General features: G+C 45.9%; 1 protein-coding gene across 1 annotated transcript in view; it reads right to left on the bottom strand.

Annotated features, from left to right (window-relative positions):
- Nucleotides 1-20,897, bottom strand: part of FNDC3B (fibronectin type III domain containing 3B) — a 255,448-nt gene extending 234,551 nt beyond the window's left edge. Inside the window, exon 1 of the mRNA XM_033150663.1 lies at nt 20,649-20,897. The gene's annotated coding sequence lies outside the window, so the exon portion shown is untranslated. The remainder of the gene's footprint in view (nt 1-20,648) is intronic.
- Nucleotides 20,898-21,174: the final 277 nt, after the last annotated feature.

Below are 21,174 nucleotides of genomic sequence, written 5' to 3'. Positions count from 1 at the left end.
GAGGAACCAGTCCAGGGAACAAGAGAAGACAGGAGCCTCAGACGGTGCCGCCCAAGAAATATTAAATGTTTCCAGAGAGACAGCGCTGCTAGGGTGCGTACACAATATATATTTAAAGAATCTGCCTCCCCAAATAATCTGGGGGTAGTGGTTTGTTAAGGACGCTGGGAGCTGTAGTTCCACAAGAGGCAAACTACAGTTCCCAAGACTCTTGTGGAGAGGTGCTTTAAATGTCTGGTGTGTATGCAGCCCTGGTCTGCTGCTCTTCAGAGATGCCTGACAGGCCGTAAAGCCTCCCAGGTTTATTTTTGTGCAGAAGAGAAGACCACCTGATGAAGTGAGCTTGCACTACAACAAATCTTTCAGGGGACCTTTAGATGCCACAAAACTCTACAGACTTTAAGGAACAATACAACTGACAACTGAGTGGATGTCTTCCTCAGGGGCAAGTTTCTTTCCTAGAAGGAACTGCTAAACATATAATGATGACACAACCCCTGCTGACCTCTGAGGTTTATTCTCTCGGTCGCTTGTAGCATTCAAATGGGAGAACCCTGTGTGACACACGCACACACCCGAAACCTCATGCTTTTCATAGAATCCTAGAGTTGGAAGGGACCCAAGGGTCATCTAGTCCAACCCTCTGCAATGCAGGGAACCTGGTTCTTTTGGGGGAAAGGAAAGCAAGCTGCAGGGAGCATAGATAAGGCCTGTTGCTAAATCTGCTCTATATCATCTACCCCTGATTTATTCCTGCAAGTGAACAGGTATCAACACCTTTACAAAGGTACACGGGAATGATAATTCTAATGCCACATTAGCCATGAAGCACTATCAAGTTTAAATTCCTCACAATAAATTGACAGATGGAGATCAGCAGTGTTACTACAGTAGCTTTAGGGCTGGATAGATGGCTTCTTCTTATTGCTGTATTTTCTTGTATTGCGTTTTATCTAATACCTGGGAGACCCCATTCAATTATCGTCTTTAGTATAAGTACATTATGTTTCTACCAAAGACAGGGCGTTTTGGAATTCCTAGAGCCTACTGGACAGGATAGAAGACAAGTTTAAGAACAGTGAGGTTGCAATCCTATGCATGCTGACCTGGGAAGTAAGTCACTCTGAACATAGTAGGAGTTTCTTAGAAATAGACATATACAGAATTGTGCTAGTAGGCCTACTACAGGCAGAAACCTTAGACAAGAAACAGTTGGCAGGGGGTGAAAAAGCAATCATCCCACAGAGACCTCCTTTCTCGTCATTTCACCTTCTCTCACGGCGGCGTTTTAAAAGAACGCCTTTATTCCGAGAGAAAACCTTCCACGGCTACACAACTATAACATGCAAGTGCTTCCTAAGAAGAAGAAGAAGAAGAAGAAGAAGAAGAAGAGGAAGGCTGGTTTTTAAAAACAAAGTACAGTATTTCCTAATCGTCTTGCCAGTGCATGACACCAGTTTGCAAGCACTCCCCTCCTGAACTCTATAGATGACTCAGTGGAAACCAGCATATGAAAATCTTGCTGTCATCTGACACCACCACCCCACACCGGAACAAATTTCTCACCTTTTTGTTAAGAGTCGCAAACTGTTGTCCCAACTATGATCAAACAAGATGGGTTTTCCAACAGTCTCACCTAATCCACTCTGAATAAAACGGTTTGGCTCAGAAAAATCTACTGAACTAACTGCACAGGAGAACCCCTTTTCGCCCCAAGGGCCACCTTCCAGGGAGCATATTCCAGTGGTGGGCGGGAAAGAGGCAAAAAGAAGGCGGAGCAACAACAAATCTGAGCGTTAGTTACAATCGTAGAATTGTAAAGTTGGAAGGGACTACGAGGGTCAACTAGTCCAACCCCCTGGAATGCAGGAATCTTTTGTCCAATGTGTGGCTTGAGCCCATGACCATGAGATTATGAGTCTGTAATAATAATAATAATAATAATAATAATAATAATAATAATAATTATTATTATTATTATTATTATTATTATTATTATTATTATTATACCCCGCCCATCTGGCTCGGTTTCCCCAGCCACTCCGGGCAGCTTCCAACAAAATCTAGTCTATTAAACATTAAAAGCTTCCCTAAACAGGGCTGCCTTCAGATGTCTTCTAAAAGTCTGGTAGTTGTTTTTCTCTTTGACATCTGGTGAGAGGGCGTTCCACAGGGCAGGTGCCACTACCGAGAAGGCCCTCTGCAGCGAGGGAATCGCCAGAAGGCCCTTGGCACTGGACCTCAGTGTCCAGGCAGAACGATGGGGGTGGAGATGCTCCTTCAGGTCTAGGCTAGTGTCTACAACCCTCTCTCCATCCATGCAACCTTGAGGCATTATCAGAGTTCAAGGACACATGGGGTCAGACTAGATGACCCTCGGGGTCCCTCCCCACCCTACAATTCTATGATTCCAGCCAGGCCAAAACACGCAGGGAAGACATGAAGCAAGGCGAGTGATTGGTGTGACATTCCTGCTCTATAGCTTTAAAACTGCAGAATATAATCCAGAGTGGATCTGCTATTCCCAATCAGAACGTGGGGGGCTTTTCCTGAAACTCCTGCTCGTCTAAAGCGGAGGGTTTAAAAATTTATGTTCAGTGCAAGAAGCTTCCCCAATACAGGACTTTTCCTCCACTGCCCATGTTCCCTCCCTGCCAAAGCCAAGGGAGTCTGCAGAGCACTGTAATTTTAACAGCACTATAATGGGATTTAAGATACATTCTTCCCGAAGCAGCTTGCAAAATACACAATGAGTTACCATTTGAGCACGTCTACTTCGTAAGACTACCAAAAGCCATCACAGAAACAACAGCCCACATCATGCCATTTCTGCAACTTTGTTGACCATGAGCCATAGCAGCTGAAGGTCGGGTGGACTTCAGGTGCGTGCAACGTGTCTGTTTTATTAACTGCAGCTAAAGGTCACTGGTCCAAATCTCTCTAGGCCTTGATACCAACAGCACCTTTACCTGATCTAGAAATCGACTTTTATCTGCCTTGTTATACAATGAGCTTCTAGGGCTCTTCCCTCTTTCTCCCCCTGCCATTTCCCCATTCCACCTAAACAGCAATCCCATGATGACGACTGCATAGTCTCACCAGCAAACCATGGTTTACCATTGCATTTTAATTCAGCAACCTTGGCATGTCAATGACCCTTGCTTTTTGTGCCCCCTAGAAGTGAGACTGATCTCATTCACAGTACCACTGAGGGCAACCGCCATTAAGGTCTGTAAGGCACTGTAAAGACATCACCTTGCCGACAAAGGTCCGTAATAATAATAATAATATTTATTATTTGTACCCCGCCCATCTGGCTGGATTTCCCCAGCCACTCTGGGCGGCTTCCAACAGAAATCAAATACAAAAATATCAAACATTAAAAACTTCCCTAAAAAGGGCTGCCTTCAGGTTTTTTCTGAATGTCAGGTAGTTGTTTATTTCCCTGACCTGTGATGGGAGGGCGTTCCACAGGGCGGGTGCCACTACCGAGAAGGCCCTCTGCCTGGTTCCCTGTAGTTTTGCTTCTCGCAGTGAGGGAACCGACAGAAGGCCCTCGGCGCTGGATCTCAGTGTCCGGGCTGAATGATGGGGGTGGAGACGCTCCTTCAGGTATACAGGACCGAGGCCGTTTAGGGCTTTAAAGGTCAGCACCAACACTTTGAATTGTGTTCGGAAACGTACTGGGAGCCAATGCAGATCTCTCAGGACCGGTGTTATGTGGTCCCGGCGGCCACTCCCAGTCACCAGTCTAGCTGCCGCATTTTGGATTAATTGCAGTTTCCGGGTCACCTTCAAAGGTAGCCCCACATAGAGCGCATTGCAGTAGTCCAAGCGGGAGATAACCAGAGCATGCACCACCTTGGTGAGACAGTCCGCGGGCAGGTAGGGTCTCAGCCTGCGTACCAGGTGGAGCTGGTAGACAGCTGCCCTGGATACAGAATTAACCTGCGCTTCCATGGACAGCTGTGAGTCCAAAATGACTCCCAGGCTGCGCACCTGGTCCTTCAGGGGCACAGTTACCCCATTCAGGACCAGGGAATCCTCCACACCTGCCCTCCTCCTGTCCCCCAAAAACAGTACTTCTGTCTTGTCAGGATTCAACCTCAATCTGTTAGCCGCCATCCATCCTCCAACCGCCTCCAGGCACTCACACAGGACCTTCACGGCCTTCACTGGTTCTGATTTGAAAGAGAGGTAGAGCTGGGTATCATCTGCATACTGATGAACACCCAGCCCAAACCCCCTGATGATCTCTCCCAGCGGCTTCATATAGATATTAAAAAGCATGGGGGAGAGGACAGAACCCTGAGGCACCCCACAAGTGAGAGCCCAGGGGTCTGAACACTCATCCCCCACCACCACTTTCTGAACACGGCCCAGGAGGAAGGAGCGGAACCACTGTATAACAGTGCCTCCAGCTCCCAACCCCTCTAGCCGGTCTAGAAGGATGTTATGGTCGATGGTGTCAAAGGCCGCTGAGAGATCCAGCAGAACTAGGAAACAGCTCTCACCTTTGTCCCTAGCCCGCCGGAGATCATCGACCAGCGCGACCAAGGCGGTTTCAGTCCCATGGTGAGGCCTGAATCCCGATTGGAAGGGATCCAAGTGGTCCGCTTCTTCCAGGCGTGCCTGGAGTTGTTCAGCAACCACTCGCTCAATCACCTTGCCCAAGAATGGTAGATTTGAGACTGGGCGATAGTTGGCCATATTGGCCGGGTCTAAAGATGTTTTTTTAAGAAGCGGTTTAATAACCGCCTCTTTCAGCGGGGCTGGGAAGGCTCCCTCACAGAGGGAAGCATTCACCACCCCGCGCAACCCATCGCCCAGCCCCTCCCGGCTAGCTTTTATAAGCCAGGATGGGCAAGGATCAAGGAGACAGGTGGTTGGTTTCACTCGTCCAAGCAGCCTGTCCACATCCTCGGAGGTAACAGACTGAAATTGATCCCACGCAACTGGACTAGACAGGACTCTGGCACTCTCCCGCCCTGGCCCTGCTCCCACGGTGGAGTCTATCTCTTTCCGAATCTGAGCGATTTTATCCGCAAAAAACTTTGCAAACGCATTGCAGGAGATCTTGGGGTCCCTACCAGGCCCCGATGACGAAGGTGGCTCCGATAGATTCCGAACCACCTGAAAGAGTCTCCTGCTGCTATTTTCCGCAGATGCAATAGAGGCGGTGAAGAAAGTCTTCTTTGCCGTCGCTATCGCCACTTGGTAGGCTCGACGTTGAGCTCTAACCTGTGTTCGGTCGGATTCAGAATGGGTTTTCTGCCACCGGCGCTCTAGCCGTCTCAACGATTGTTTCATCGCCCTCAGCTCCGGGGAAAACCACGGGGCTGTCCGGGCTCCATGCAACCGGAGAGGGCGCTTCGGAGCCAAACAGTCAATAGCCCGTATAGTTAAAGCTATGGTTTTCCCAGTAGTAATGTATGGAAGTGAGAGCTGGACCATAAAGAAGGCTGATCGCCGAAGAATTGATGCTTTTGAATTATGGTGCTGGAGGAGACTCTTGAGAGTCCCACGGACTGCAAGAAAATCAAACCTATCCATTCTCAAAGAAATCAGCCCTGAGTGCTCACTAGAAGGACAGATCCTGAAGTTGAGGCTCCAGTACTTTGGCCACCTCATGAGAAGAGAAGACTCCCTAGAAAAGACCCTGATGTTGGGAAAGATGGAGGGCACAAGGAGAAGGGGACGACAGAGGATGAGATGGTTGGACAGTGTTCTCGAAACTACTAACATGAGTTTGGCCAAACTGCGGGAGGAAGTGAAGGATAGGCGTGCCTGGCGTGCTCTGGTCCATGGGGTCACGAAGAGTCGGACACGACTGAACGACTGAACAACAACAACAACAACAACAACAACAACAAAGGCACTTTTCCCATTTGCGTAGTATTATACAGCTAGAAAGTAGTAAATGCCACTTCGCTGTGACGGTTAAAGTTTGTGCACACGAGGGCATATACCCCACCCCACCCCCAGTTTCTTTGAGATCTGCAGCACTGCCAAAATCAAATTCTTGTCGGTTTTTGTCCAACAGCAGTTCCTAGGCAGTGGGAATGAGCCAGTAAAATCTGCCCAGCTTGCCAAGAAAACAACGGCTGCTATACTACAAACAGACTCAGGTAAACATTAATTCTCTCCATCTCCTGAGGCTCAAAGGAGCTTATAGGACAGGGATCGCCAATATGACATCTGTGGCTGCTTGAGTGAACTTAAAAAGCCTTCCTTGTCCCCTCCCCACCAAAAACAGGCCTGAAAGAAGCATTCCACCATTCTGGTGTATCCTGGATTTCTGCATTACGATGTTACCCTCATTCATGTCTCATTTCCATACTCAGCCCAGCCTAGCACAAGGCTGGGACTAAGACCCACCTGCTGGGTCCCGAGAGCACGGGAAGTGGATCGCAGAACTGAAATTTGAGTGCTGACTAGCTTTAAGAGGCTTTCAGAAACACAGAACTGCATCCAGTACCAGAAGAAATTAATAATAATAATAATAATTTTAAAAAATTATACCCCACTCATCTGACTGGGTTGTCCCAACACCTCTGGGCAGCTTCCAATATAAACAGAACATAAATTTAAATAAACTGCAAAGTGCCATTCATTTTAAATTATTATGCGACGTTTTCCAATTTATATCATAATGCTGCTACTTGGAGATTAGCCCAAATGTCACGAGCATAGTCCTATTCATCTAATACAGCAAAGACGCATCCATGCTTGTTGCAGCACCCTGTTGGGGCTTAAGCTTTAATGGACAGAGTTTCAGACACCCTATTAGCAAAATCACAGAACAAACAGCAGCTCTGTTCTAATCTTTAAAAACCTCTGACACTACACAGGTTAGCAATTCATCCTTGCAAATCGTTGCCTTCAGTGTAATGTCCTTAGAAAACTCCGATTCCCTGCGGAAGGCAGCAAAATGCACAGTTCTTCCCACCGGACTTCACCGACTCCGTTTACACACACTTCACCCATTCCCACCACCCTTCTGAGCAATACCCCTCCCCACTCCCTCACTATATTTAAGGATCTGGTGACTTCTGTTTCAGTGTATCTGAAGAAGTGTGCATGCACACGAAAGCTCATACCAGGAACAAACTCAGTTGGTCTCTAAGGTGCTACTAGAAAGAATTTTCGATTTTGTTTTGACTATGGCAGACCAACACGGCTACCCACCTGTTACTACACACACTTTGTTTGCTCCAGCTGCAATAAACTGTACGCCCCACCAATTCCCATTAAACCTGCATCACTGATACACATCCGGATCCTATATAAACCAATCACTTAAGCTTTACACCTTCTTGGAGCATTTTGCTGCCTGAAGGAGACAGCCCTCCCACTTTCTAGGACCAACATTTAAAAGCCTTGAGCTGCGCCATTCAGACCCCCGTTTGCCAAGGGACCATTTCAGCACCTGGGTGCTTCAGAGGATATTCCACGACCGAGCACACCTTTCAATGCATGTTGGGCAGCCTCGCACTGGTTCTGCATCAGAATGTGCCAATCTTCCCCTGCAAACTGCATTCTGTCTTTTGCTGTCTTTTGCAGGATCCTGTTCGCAAGACCAACCAGGAACCCCACAACTTTCCCCAGAAAAGCTGGAAAGCCATTGCTATCAAAAACAAGCAACCATCAAGAATATCTCCAGCGCCAACACCCCCTTTGAAATGAACACAGCTTGCATGAAAGGAAACGCACCCGGTGCCCGGGTATCTCTCGTTCATTTAATGCAGGTTTAATTCGCAAGAAGTTCCGGGGGGGGGGGGTGATGCCCGGCACAGAACTAACTGTTTACAATACAACTGACTTCCACATAAATGTGCTTTCAGCTGCTGCTTGAATGTTTTCTCCTGGGCGGTGTTACAAATTCAAGAACAAATGCACTTTAAAGCCATCTTTCTTTCTCGCTATCCAGCATACTCTGAAGAATTTATTGCTCTCGCACATAAGACACAGAGGCAGCAGCTTCTTAAAAAGAAAAAAAAAAAGCCGTCCGCCAAATTCCGGGGAGTAAGAAAGAGAGAATGTTGAAAGACTTTATCTGTTTCCAAATAGAGGGACATTCCTGCCTGTAGATGGCCTGTTATCATTGTATATCTATCAGCTCCTATTTCCCCTTTGTTGTTTGAAAAGCTCCTCTCTTCCCACATACCTTTGGTCTCTAGGGGCAGATCACACAGTGACACTAAACCTCAGCCATAAACAAGCAAGCTTTTGATACACTAGGGCTCCTATTAGAAAGAATTCTATATAGCTGGTACAACGTGAGAGAGACCTTGAAAAAATGAGTGCCAGGATTTCTGTCAAGGTTTTTCACAACGGTAGATGATTGCTGGGATGGAGATATCCAACACAGCTCATACACCATTTCTGCTCAGTTAGAGAGAGAGAGGAAATTCCAAGGTGAATTGTGGTTTTTGTTCAGTAAGTTCTAGTCCCATACTGAAAGAACGGCAAAACTTTTGCAGGCTTTTTCGTATTTTGGAAACCCCCCCCCCCTTTACCTTCTCTATGAACCTGCCACTTAACTTAAAAGTTATATCTAGTTTAGGCTTTTAACTTTCAAAATGACTTTGGCACACATTAAGAAAAACAAGCGTTACACAATGCTCATTTTGCACAATTACGAACAACTGGGTAATGACAATATGGCAAGGCAAATGTTTACAGAGGGAAAGCATTAATCACGTAATAGGTACAATTAAACAACCCATTTACTCCGTTAAATATTTAGGTTTGCATGTTGAGGACCCCCCAGACACCCTCAAATAAAGACACAATTCACACAAAATTTTGCTTTTTGGCATAAATTTTGGCCACAACTTTATTGATTACAGCAAGTGAGTGGTTGCTTAGGCATTGGTTAGCGACTATCTGTTCCCACTTAGAGGTAGGAACACAACTGACACCCACAAGCCTGCAAAAGTCAGTAAGGGAAAACATTTTTGGGGCGAGCACAGAGCTGGGCGCCAGGCTCTCACCTCTCCCCAGATGCTCCCAGGGTCTCTTGCGTGGCCCAAGCCCCTTGACAGGGGTTCGGACAAGAGCATGGCGAGCCCCTGGATTCCTTTAACGAAATACCCTTGTAGCAGCAGCATTGGAGGGGCCGGCACAGCCAACCATACCCCCTCCACCAAGCAAAATTAACCAATGCCTAACCGCAATCTTACAAGTTGTGACGATTTGCTACGCAATAAGCAAAAACCAAATGGCACCAGCCAGTCAGCCAAATGGCAAAATTCCTACCAGGCCCCTGCCCTGAAAGCAGACAACCCCATGACAGGCGTAGCAAGGTCAATGTGAACAGACCTAAATATAGGGAGGCTGGGCGGGTGATCCGATGCACGCAGCGAAAAGAGGAAGCTCAACGCTGCGCACAGGGAATAAATACCCCCTCACCAGTCACTCAAAAATTGCTACAACAAATTCCCCCCAGCAACTAATGAGGTGCCCAATCAGATACGTGGCCATCTATATTAACCCGCCCAGCAACACAGGGGTGTCTTGGTTGCCCCCACCGCAACATGTGCTCTCCATGAAGGAGAACACGCTTTCTAATAAGATTTTAACGAGACCTCTCCCCAGCGAAGTCTCCTATCAATACCCTGATAGGCATTTCCTGATGCAAGCAACATCTTTTCAGAGGTTTCTTTCCACACAGATCATAGCACAACCACAAGTTTCACTGAAATAAACGGATTTCACATCCAAGTCATGAGTTTAGGATCATGGATGCCAAGCTACAACCTACCAGAACGATGACTCATGAATTCCTATGAATTCTGAGTAGGAGTTGCAGTGTTCTGTTACTGCTGTTGTTCCTCAAACCTGGAACATTTCCCCCCTTCTACTCCCTTCATCGGAACTTCCCTTCCAAAATAACCACAACCCAGTATTCCTCATGGTGCAAAAGGTAATATATCAAAATCTTCAATATCCACAAAATATGCCCTAAACTGAGAACATGCATTTTAACCACTTAATGTTAAAATAAAAAAACAGTTCACTCCAACTCTCAAAACTGAGCATGTATAACCAGTGGGTTTTCAGACTTTCTCCTTTCAGCATCAATTCATCTGCAGAGACATCTCTGCATGTTGCAGAAGGCGTGCATGTTCTCTGTGCACATAGTTCTCCGGCGAAGCCTGTCGAGCATCTCCACCAGGGATGAGAAAGTTGCGGCTCTTAGGATCTCTCACCATCCTTGATCTGTGCTGGCCATGCCGGCAGTGACTGACAACTGAATTGTCCTTCTCACCCTTTCCTGTTTTTTGCAAATAGACACAGAACGTTATTGCTTAACTCGCATGTCATAGCTGCGGCTTCCCTTATCAACTGGGAGATGGAAGTGGGCAAAATTTCTCAATGAAATATTTATTGAAATATTTAGAGTGTTGAAAGATTATATACATAGAGACCAAGCAGGTTTCTTGCCAGGAAGACAAATTAGTAATAATACGAGAATTATTGTGGACATTTTAGAAAAACTGGAGAGAAACATAAATACAGATGCGGCACTATTGTTTGTTGATGCAGAGAAAGCATTTGATAAAGTTTCTTGGACATTTATGAAAAAGAATTTGGAAAGGATGGGAGTTGGCGAAAAATTCTTGAATGGCATTAAGGCCATCTATACAGAACAAAAAGCTAAAGTAATAGTAAACAGTGTGATATCGGAGGAGTTTGAAGTTGAAAAGGGAACTAGACAAGGGTGCCCTATCTCCCCTTTACTTTTTATTACGGTCCTGGAAGTCCTCCTAAATATGATACGAAAGGACAAACAGATAAAAGGAATCCGTGTGGGAGAGAAGGAATACAAACTACGCGCCTTCGCAGACGATTTGATGTTATCCCTGCAGGAACCGGAAAGCAGTGTCCCCAGAGCTTTGGAAATAATCGAACAATTTGGACTTGTTGCTGGTTTCAAATTAAATAAGCAGAAAACCAAAGTTTTAGGAAAAAATATGAGTGCAGAACAAACCCAAAGATTACAGGAAGGCACTGGCCTCAATTTTGTCAAATCAGTAAAATATCTAGGTATCAATCTCACAACCAAGAATCTGAACCTGTACAAGGACAACTACGAAAGACTGTGGACGGAAATAAAGAAAGACATGGAGATATGGACTAGACTAAAATTGTCTTTAATGGGAAGAATTGCCGTGATAAAAATGAATGTCCTACCAAGGATGCTGTTTTTATTCCAAGCCATACCAATTTTGGACAAACTGGATTGCTTTAAGAAATGGCAAAAGGACTTATCAAGGTTTATATGGCAGGGCAAAAAGCCAAGAATAAAGTTTAAGATCTTAACAGACTCTAAAGAGAGAGGAGGCTTTGCCCTGCCGGATTTAAGACTTTACTTTGAAGCAGCGGCCTTTTGCTGGTTAAAGGATTGGTTCAAACTAGAGAATGTTGATGTATTGGACTTGGAAGGATATGACAATATGTTCGGTTGGCATGCATACCTGTGGTATGACAAGGCTAAGATCCACAGAACTTTTAAGACGCATATAGTCAGAAAATCCTTGTATCAGGTCTGGATTAGATATAAAGACTTGTTAGAGAGAAAGACCCCTAGATGGATCTCTCCAGTGGAGGCCAAGGCCTATAAGAGACCGAACATGTCTGCAAACTGGTTAAGGTACATGGACATATTGCAGCAAGAAGGGGACTCTTTTAAGCTAAAAAGCTACGATCAAGTGAAAAGTCAGGTCCCCGACTGGCTGCACTATTATCAGGTTTATGAAACATTTAAAATGGACAAAAAAGTTGGTTTTCAAGTAGAAAAATCAAAACTGGAAACAGAACTGATAGAATCGAACTTTAAAAACCTTTCCAAAATGTATAATCTTTTGCTAGAGTGGCATACAAAAGATGAACTGGTTAAATCTTCAATGATAGATTGGGCAAAAGATGTTGGACATAATATTATGATGGATGACTGGGAGAGATTGTGGCAAAAAGGTATTAAATTTACTGCTTGTCATGCTTTAAGAGAAAATATAATGAAAATGGTTTATAGATGGTATTTGACACCAGTTAAGATTGCTAAGATGAATACCAAAATGTCAGATGTATGTTGGAAATGTAAACATGCGAAAGGTACCTTTTTTCATATGTGGTGGTTGTGCCCAGCGGTAAGTGCCTTCTGGGACAAGATTTACAATGAGCTTAAGAAGGTAATGAAAGTTACCTTTTGTAAGAAACCAGAGGCATTTCTCCTGAGCATAACCAACGAAGAGATACCCAGTCAGGATAGAGTTTTTTTTATGTATGCCACAACAGCAGCTAGAATTTTATTGGCAAGAACATGGAAAGGTGAAGAGATACCAACGGTGGAGGAATGGCAGATGAAGATGATGGAATACATGGAACTCGCAGAACTGACCGTCAGAGTCCGAGACCAGAGGGAGGGGAAGGCGTCGCAGGAGTGGAAAAAATTCAAAGACTATTTGGTTAAATCAGTAAAATTGAATATTTGAGCAGAATTAAATAGATTAGCGGCTTTAGCAGGTATATGTTAGATAAAATTGTCAGTAAGATACTTTTGTGTGAAAGATTCAATTGTTAGAAAATATGTTAAGATTTGGTGTTTAAGTTAAGATATGATTAAGTAAAGTAAAGCACATTAAAAATTGAGCAAATGTGAATAGAACAAGATACAAAGCTACCTAGAAGGTATATATGTTTTTGAAGACAGTGGAGGGAATGGGGGAAGTCCCCCAAAACAGAGAAGAAAGTAACAAGAAAATAAGAGGATAAGTGTTAGTTTAAAGGTTTGTATATGTCTTTTTTACTGTAATTGTTTGATTGTGTTTTTGTGTTGTGTTTATGCATTGTATTTTTGTATTGTTAATGTTGTTGTTTATGATATGTTTTTATTTGTCTTAATAGAAAATAATAAAATCTTATAAAAAAAAAAAAGAAAGAAATATTTATTGGGCAGAATACTACCTGAACATTCTGTCTTGTACCTCTGGATCAACCAGGCCCAGCAACTTTTTTTTAAGGAATATATCTTGAGCATCCTGACCAGTTAATGGCACAAATGGGCTACAATGCCAGAATCCATGCACAACAGAGGAAACAAATCATTTTGGGGGGGGGGGAGCACAGACCCTTCTTTAAATGAATAACTTATCTCTGGCAAACTGTGCTAGCTTACAAAACAACTACGAGACGTAAAAGGTTCGCTATGGCAACTGACTTTGCAGGAGGGAGGTGCTGTTTTTTTCCACATTTATGAATCAGCAGAATAGAGAAGGAGGAGGCTTGCCATCCACTTATGGCAACCTCTGAAAAGGGCCACTGGATTTATGAAGGATAATGTCTGCAAAGAGTAGGCGAGTTATTCATTATGGATGCCTCTTTGCATATAGCTTCCGCAAACTCTGCGCCATGTGATGCTATTCGTTTATTTGCTTACATACTTACTCGGGACATTTATAAAATGCTTGCTAAAAAAATATCAACAAGCGGTGTACAAGTCCAACTATATGCAAAACATGACTGAAATACCAAAACAAAATACAAAAACAATTGAGACTCAAATATGCATGGAAAACAAAGGTAAAGCCTGAATTGCGTGTCTGCACAGGCTTGCTGAAACAAAGAAGTATTCAGCAGGCCTCTAAAACAGTACAGCGAGGGTGCCTACTTAAGGACAACAGGCAAGGAGTTCCAGAGATCATGCGCCGGCACACTAAAATAATGGCTTCATTAAGTAGATGCTAAAAATGCACATTAGAAGAAATTGACCAATCCCAGCTAGATGGCAGCCCTGCTACAAGACTCCTTTGCCCACCTGTAACATGTGCCAAGAGGAAACCCCAGTTCTAAAATACCAAGTAAGAGTACAAGCCTCAAAAAAGATCAACTGTGTCTCTTGGGCGCGCCCACAAAACTACCGTATTTACTCAAATGTCATGCACACTTTTTTGTCCAAATTATGTCACGAAAATTAGGGTGTGGTTAGATGGCGCATTTACATTCACCACCAAATTATTTCCTCTCTTTTTTGGTTTTGAAAACCGAGGTGCGCGTTAGATTCGATGGCGCATTACGTTCGGGTAAATACAATACTCCGAATTTCACCGAACGCCACCCCTCATCTGGCCTCCATAAAGCAGGACAGTTATGCATGCAGTTCAGCCTATAAACATTTCAGGTATGGGCTTGGAAAACTTTATAAAAGAAATGTCTCATCACTATCCCAGCAATGACCTCAGATCGGTGGATGAGCTCACCCATTTTAAAAATGGCAAGTGATTCAGTTTCCATGAGAGACCAGACATGAGCTATGTTCGAAGGGCAAGCTATCCAACCACACCAGTTATTGGAGTGATTATGCACAGAACTTCTGGATTGTTCTCTGTAGCTTTCTGCCAGGAGAGGACTGTGACCAAGAAGACGATGGCGCAGGCAAGAAGGAACATCAACAACACTGCCCAGAAAATACTGTCAGAAACCGTCTTGATCTCTTGGGAGAGGAAAGACTTCCACGATTCCACTATCTCCATAATTATTTAGCCAGAAAAACCTAACAATGATAAGTAAGCAGATACTGTGCTAAAGCGATCCAAATTCAAGTTGAATTCTGTGTTGCGTGGATTCCTCTTCTGCTTTTAAAAACATAGGAAGTTGCCTCCTGCAGGTCTAGTCACTGATGTGTTAAGAGCAAACCTCGGTTTACAGCTCATGGTTCGTCTGGACTGAGACAAACGACAAACTTGGATGACACACTACAGTATGCCAAACCATGGTGTAGAGCGTAGCAGTAGCACCAAAGGAGATGCAAAACAGCCACAATCTCCTCTCCAGGAGCCTGCCTACTTGAGCTGAGCCATGCAAGCTGAGCCAATGTATTTAAAGCATGTGTCGGCAAGGTTTACCTCACCTGGGCCAGTTCACTCCAGCGGAGATCCCTCTGTGGGCTAGATCGTGCCTGCGCGCGATTTCCAGCGTCTACATCTGCGCAGATGAGATTTCCAGCACCGCGGAAGCAAGTTCCCACCAGTGCTGCACCGGTTTAGCACAGTGCGCGGGGAAATGCCAAGCGGGAGGCTCGGTTCGGGGGCAGCTCGTGGGCCGGTTAAACGACCCCCGTGGGCCGCTTGTGGCCCATGGGCCTTAGGTTGCCAACCTCTGATTAAAATAATGGAAAGCTATTGTGCCAAATATCTAATTGTCTCAGGAACTCAAAAGCCACACAAGCTGCAGGTGCACGAGACAGGCTCTTTTTTTTTGAAGCAGACGTCCAATTCCCTTTTATAATCATGCACTTTATAGCCCAAGACTGGGAAAGCCTGTTTTTAATTGCTAGGGGAGCTGTGGTGTAAAAATTAAAAGCAAATCAAACCAGGGGTCCATTATCTTTAGCCATCAATTTCTAATCTGTGCATTGTCCGTACGACAATGAGGAAAGGCTGGCTGTTATCTTCTGAAATTAACATGGCTTTCCCACAAACCAGAGTACTGAGAGGGGTTTTGAAATTTGCTGAGTGCAGCAGAACAGTTCTTATTGGCAGTAGCTCAGAGGCTGGACGTCGGCTGTGCATGCAGAAGATCGCGGCTTCAATCTTCAGGTAGTTGTGGGAAAGTCCCTTGGCTGAAATCCCAGTAGGCAACGCTGAGATAGATGCGCCCGTGGTCTTTCTTTAAAGCTTCGTATGTTCAATAAATGGCAAAGTAATCCTCCCTTTGCACCAAAACATGAAGGGAAATTGAAATGGAATGCATTCAATCAAGGAATGATGACCAAGGTGGGGGGGGGAGATGTAATTTCTACCCTAGGCACCACATTTTTAGGTGCCTGGATATTTTTCCTAGCCTTTGATTACTACTTCATACGATATAAATACCTTGTTAAGCCTTGCTAACCTCTTTGGCCTTGTCTCTGTCCTGTATCCTTTTGGCTACTTGTTTACATTGAACCGCCCCCAAGAGAGAGAAAAGCAAGGAAGAGGATGAGACCCACAAACCCCATTTCACTTGGCACTGTTATCTCAGAAGCTATGCGCACGACAAGGGATGGTATGCCCCTATGGCAAGTTAAAAAATGAACTTGCTAATGAATAATTGGAAAAGTTCCTTTAGCTTGCAAGGCTTTAGTGGAATGAATTAGACAGTTTTTCTGCCCCGTGCAAAATAAATTAAGCAACAGCACCATTACATGAATGACCCCGCGAAGCGGCCACCCACAAGTATTATGGGAGAATATTCTAACGATGACAACATACCACTTATTATTATTATTATTATTGTTATTATCATTATTATTTTAATCAAAACACATCCTGTCTGCCTCCCACAACTATGTTTCCTGGGATCCACACAAGAACTGACTAATCTGCAAGTTCCCACCCCCACCCCAAATCCACTTTATGGGGGGGAATAATAATAATAAACCACAGAAGTCCTCTTCCTGCCAAAGAAAATGAATGTCCATTTCCTACCCCAAATTCTTCCTACAAAGAAGAAAACAGACATTAGCGCTGAATATTAGGCTAGAACACTTCACCACATGCCAGTTTTCTGTCAAGGCCTAAGAGCAGGCATAGGCAAACTTGGCCCTCCAGATGTTTTGGGATGGTGGGAGTTGTAGTCCCAAAACATCTGGAGGGCCGTGTTTGCCTATGCCTGCCTAAGAGCATGGGTAGGCAAGCTAAGGCCCAGATCCGGCCCAATCACCTTCTAAATCTGGCCCGCGGACGGACCGGGAATTAGCGTGTTTTTACTGTACATGAGTAGAATGTGTCCTTTTATTTAAAAAGCATCTCTGGTTTATTTGTGGGGCATAGGAATGCATTCTTCTTCTTCTTCTTTTCAAAATATAGTCCAGCCCACCACATGGTCTGCTGAAAAAGTTTGCTGGCCCCACCTAAGGGGAAACGGGGTCGAAAGGGAGAACTTGGTAGAGAATCCGTGTTTCACAGGCCTCAGGCCTTCATACATCTGTTAAACAGGATTTATTTGTTTTTCATATGGAAGAACACTCAGTAATGCTGCTGCCCCCTCGCCCAGCAACACAATGAAGACCAAAACAAAAAGTCAGGCCACAAACATCCCACTAACTGGTCACAGCTACAAATTTAAAGCAGTGTCATTTTATCACTCATAGGTTCCCTCAAAGAATCATGGGAACTGTAGTTGGCTAAGGGTGCCGGGACTTATACCTCTGCAAGGGGCAAACTACAGCTCCCAGGATTATCTGGAGGAAGCCATGACTTCTAAAGTGATATAAATGTGTTTTAAACGGGTGGTAACCAGCATCATCTGAGAAAAAACTTTGCCTTTGCCTAACTGGCTATACTTCATCCTAGTGCAATTACACCAGATTCCCTCCATTCTGCTGCTTCTTGTTGCAACTGCACTTCCCATACCCCTCTGAAATGAGTGGGAGGTTTGAAAAAGATGCTCTGTCCGAAGAAACATGGTCCTTGTAGCAGCGATTTCCCCATTCCTCCTTGTTTTATCTTGCTGGGCATATATCGCTGTTCCGCTTGGGAAAGATGATCTTATCCCCATCATCACTCAGCGAAGTCAGGATTTGAATTCACTTCCAGGCCCAACTCTACACCTACAGGGCAACAGATCTTCAAGCGAATCCCCTAGTGCGCAGATCGACACTGAGGCTAACCAGTGAGGAACTGCAAAGAGGCCTCTCCGGTAGGAAGGAAATCAGTGGTAAAAATTCCAAACATTCCAAGCTGCACCTAGAATTACCGCTTCTACATGAGAGATCAGTGCTGAGCAGACGCGATACAAAGATGGTTGGGGAACCTTTATAGGATTGGCACAGTGCATACTTTGCATCCAGAAAGCTTTGGGTTCAACGCCGCCCCCCACCCCACCCCCAAGTCTCCAACCTGCAACCCCAGAAAGATGTAGCAGTGAGCTGGCCTTCCAACTGACAGCCTGATCCCAGGTGAGTCACGACAGTACCAGCACTCCTATACAAAAATATACTGTAAAAAAACGAAAGAAATGGGTCCCCAAATGCATGTTTGGTTTATAGGTGGGTCTTAGGTCTGAAAATGCCAAAGACTGCAAAGCTCAATGCTCTGACTCAATATAAACCAGCCACACACTTCTGCGGCCAGAGTAATCAGTTCCAAACACCATTTTACCCAGGTTTCAAACAAGGGGGCCCCCTTCCTCCACAAGTTTTTTTTTTCTTTTTGAGAAGCACATTCTTGACACTTGAGTCTTCTCTTCCTCCTCCTCCTCCGCCCCCTCCTTTGCTATACAGCCTTCCCCTTCCATCCCACAGACAAGATCTCAACGGAACAAACGCCAGAAGATAACTGCTGGCAGAAAAGAAAAGAAAAATGAGAGAGAAGGGGTGCAATTAAATGATTCTACCTTCAGAGAAATAGTTCCCCCCCCCCAACTCCCTAGCCTTGGTCCGAGTGAATTTCTCTTTCACGGAATGGCAGAACACATCATCAGAGGGGCAAAAATAAATAAAATAAGATCTAATTAAGTGAAATGTTTTAAAGGATGGGGTGGGAGGGAGAAGCAAGAGTTTTGCTTCGCAAAGTTTTTCTTCTCCTCCTATTCCCTCCTCCTTCCAGCGTTCCATTTCCTGGTAATGTGCCATTTTGTTCGAACTGGGAGGGTGGCGGTAGGAGAAGAGAGCGTCTGGCACGGGAAATCAAAAGTTTCCAGATTATTTTTTTTAATTTCCCCCCTCCTTTCTCCGCCCCCCTCCCTCCGTTTGCCAGTGGCGTCAGCGAGGAAGGGAGGGGCCTTGTGGGAGGACGGGCTGGAGGAGAGACGTCTGCGTGTGTCTCGGTCTCTCTTCTCCAACGTGCCCCCTGGATCCAGACATTTTGGAAAGGCTTCGGCTCGCCTTCCCAACGTGCAAAAATTAATAACATTGGGGGGGGGGGGTGTCGGGTAGCCTCCGGCTGCGTTGCAACGATAGGAAGAAGCAGCAGCAGCGCTGGCTCGTTTGCCTCCACCGAAGGGCATCAATCCCTCCTCCCTCCAAGGCATCATCCACAAGGGGGCTGCTAGGCAGTGCGCGACGCTGGCGCGCAGCGGAGGAACCCCGGGCCAAACCTTCGCCTTCGCGTGGGCCGGATTCCATTCCCCCGTCTGGCACTCCCCGCTTTACTCACGCGCAACACAACCCCCCAGGTCATTGGCAGGGAGGGGGACAGTTTGCATTTACACACAAACGTGTAAGAGCCCATATGGAGAGAGACAAGGAAAATCCCATTTTTACGCTTCCCAACGGGGTTGGGTGTGTGGTTGCTTTTTTTTGCATTGAAACCTGCGTTGCTTTGTTGCTTTTAAAAAAAATTAAATAATGCGATCCTTTAAGTTTGATGTGGATTGAGGGTAAGCCGGGAGGCCGGAGATGGAAGCCCCTGTTTAAAGCACACGATAGGAAGTGCGACCAAGCAAAAGGGCGGGCAGCCGGGCAGAAAAGGCAGCCGCGAGGAGCCTGTCTGGATTGCTAGGTTATGATGGTGTGTCTGTCTCCCTCTCTCGCCTTCCCAGTATAAAAAAAAAAATACACACACACGAAATCGTATTGCAGCTCTAGCACTCAGGCTGGCTCCCTTACAGATGGGCTCCGGCACCAGCAGCAAACCGTTTTCTTCCCTCCTCCATTCCACGCAACCAGACCCAAAATATATATATATCAGGCGCCCGCGTCTCCGCCACTAACCCTTTGCATCCAAGGCCTCGTTCCCAAGCCAAATTCCAGGAAATGGGCGGGGGGGGGAGCGAGAGAAGGAACGGACTTCTCCTGCCACTCTGAATTTGCAACGGCGAGGAAATCGGTGCCCAACCAAGAGCACCCGGAGAGAAACGCATTCTTTTCCCAAAGAGTCTACCTCAAATTCTCTTCTGCTCCCCGCCTCCCCCAAGCAAACATTTATCTCCATTCCCCTTAAAAAAAAAGAACTGAGCAAGCCGTGAGTCCCTCATTGCTCCTTCCAGAGAGTTTGCGTAGGCAAGGACCCGAAAGTACTGGAAAAAATAGTGGTGTAACTTAAACGAGGGGTAATTGGGCAATGAGGCGGCGGGGGAGAGAGGGGCGCACGGATCGGAGAGATCCTAAAGGCGCCAGGCAAGGAGCAAACTGGAAATCGGAAGAGAGAGAGAGAAAACCCAAAACTTTCCGGCGATCCCTCCCTCATTGCCCCTTCTCTCCAGGGACCCTTGCCGCCCCACTTTACTCCCCACCGACTTCCCGATCCCCAAGGACCCCCAAGGCAAACTCAGGCTAGACGCATCCTTTTAAATATACACACCGTTCACACTCGGGGAGTTTCCACTTCGGAAACAAAAGGAATCCGAATTGGGAAGAGGCGTGGGGGGGGGGGGGCAGTAGCAAAAACCACTCGGAGTAGTTAAAGGCAGAGAGAGGTGTTGGGGGGGCGGGGAGAAGCTCCAGTATTTCCGAGTTATATTAAACTCGGCGTCTTTTTTTTTTTTTAATTGCAATCGGAATACATGCCCCGGAGCGAATCTTTTCTTTGCATTTGCAAACCGGGGCGGGAGGGGAGCGAAATCCGCCTCTCGCTTGGCATTTTCTAGCCTGGGGGTTTGATATGGGGGGGGGGGGTTGGGAGGAGAGAAAGACGCCTAATAAGAGCAGCCTTTTCGCTTACCTTGTGTTGGAAACGGGGGCTCGGGGGTGCTGTCTTGGAGAGAATGGCCCTGCTCGTTCTTCGGAAGAGGGAGGCGGGCAGGCGGGCGGGCAAGTCCGGTAAATCCCCGGGCTGGCTGGCTGGGCGGGCAGGCGAGCGAGCTGGAATAACTACCAGTAGGGTTTGGTGGGGGATTCCGCCATGTCAATGATGTCGGACCACATGGGGATTTGTGACCAGCCCACATACCATACAGTCTGGATTAGAAGCTACTGTGGGAAAGGAGAGGGGGAGGGAAAAAAAGAAATCAGCTGAGGAGGGAGGCGGGCGCAGAAAAAAACAGAGCCTGGAGGAGGAAAAGGAGAGGGTGGGGAGGGAGAGAGAAAGAAGAGGCACTTTGCAAATTTATTAACCGCCTTGTGTCAAAAAATTAAGCACGGAGTGCTCCTTTTCTTTTTTTCCCTCCAGCAAGACTGAGGAGTTAAAAAAATTATAGCACGATGACGATGCTAGGAGCAAGCGAGTCTACCCAGACTGCCGTCTCCAA

Source organism: Lacerta agilis, chromosome 5 (assembly GCF_009819535.1).
Source record: "Lacerta agilis isolate rLacAgi1 chromosome 5, rLacAgi1.pri, whole genome shotgun sequence".
NCBI classification, from domain to species: Eukaryota; Metazoa; Chordata; class Lepidosauria; order Squamata; family Lacertidae; genus Lacerta; species Lacerta agilis.
Note: the sequence above shows the minus strand (reverse complement) of the source record. Positions and strands in the feature narration are given on the sequence as shown.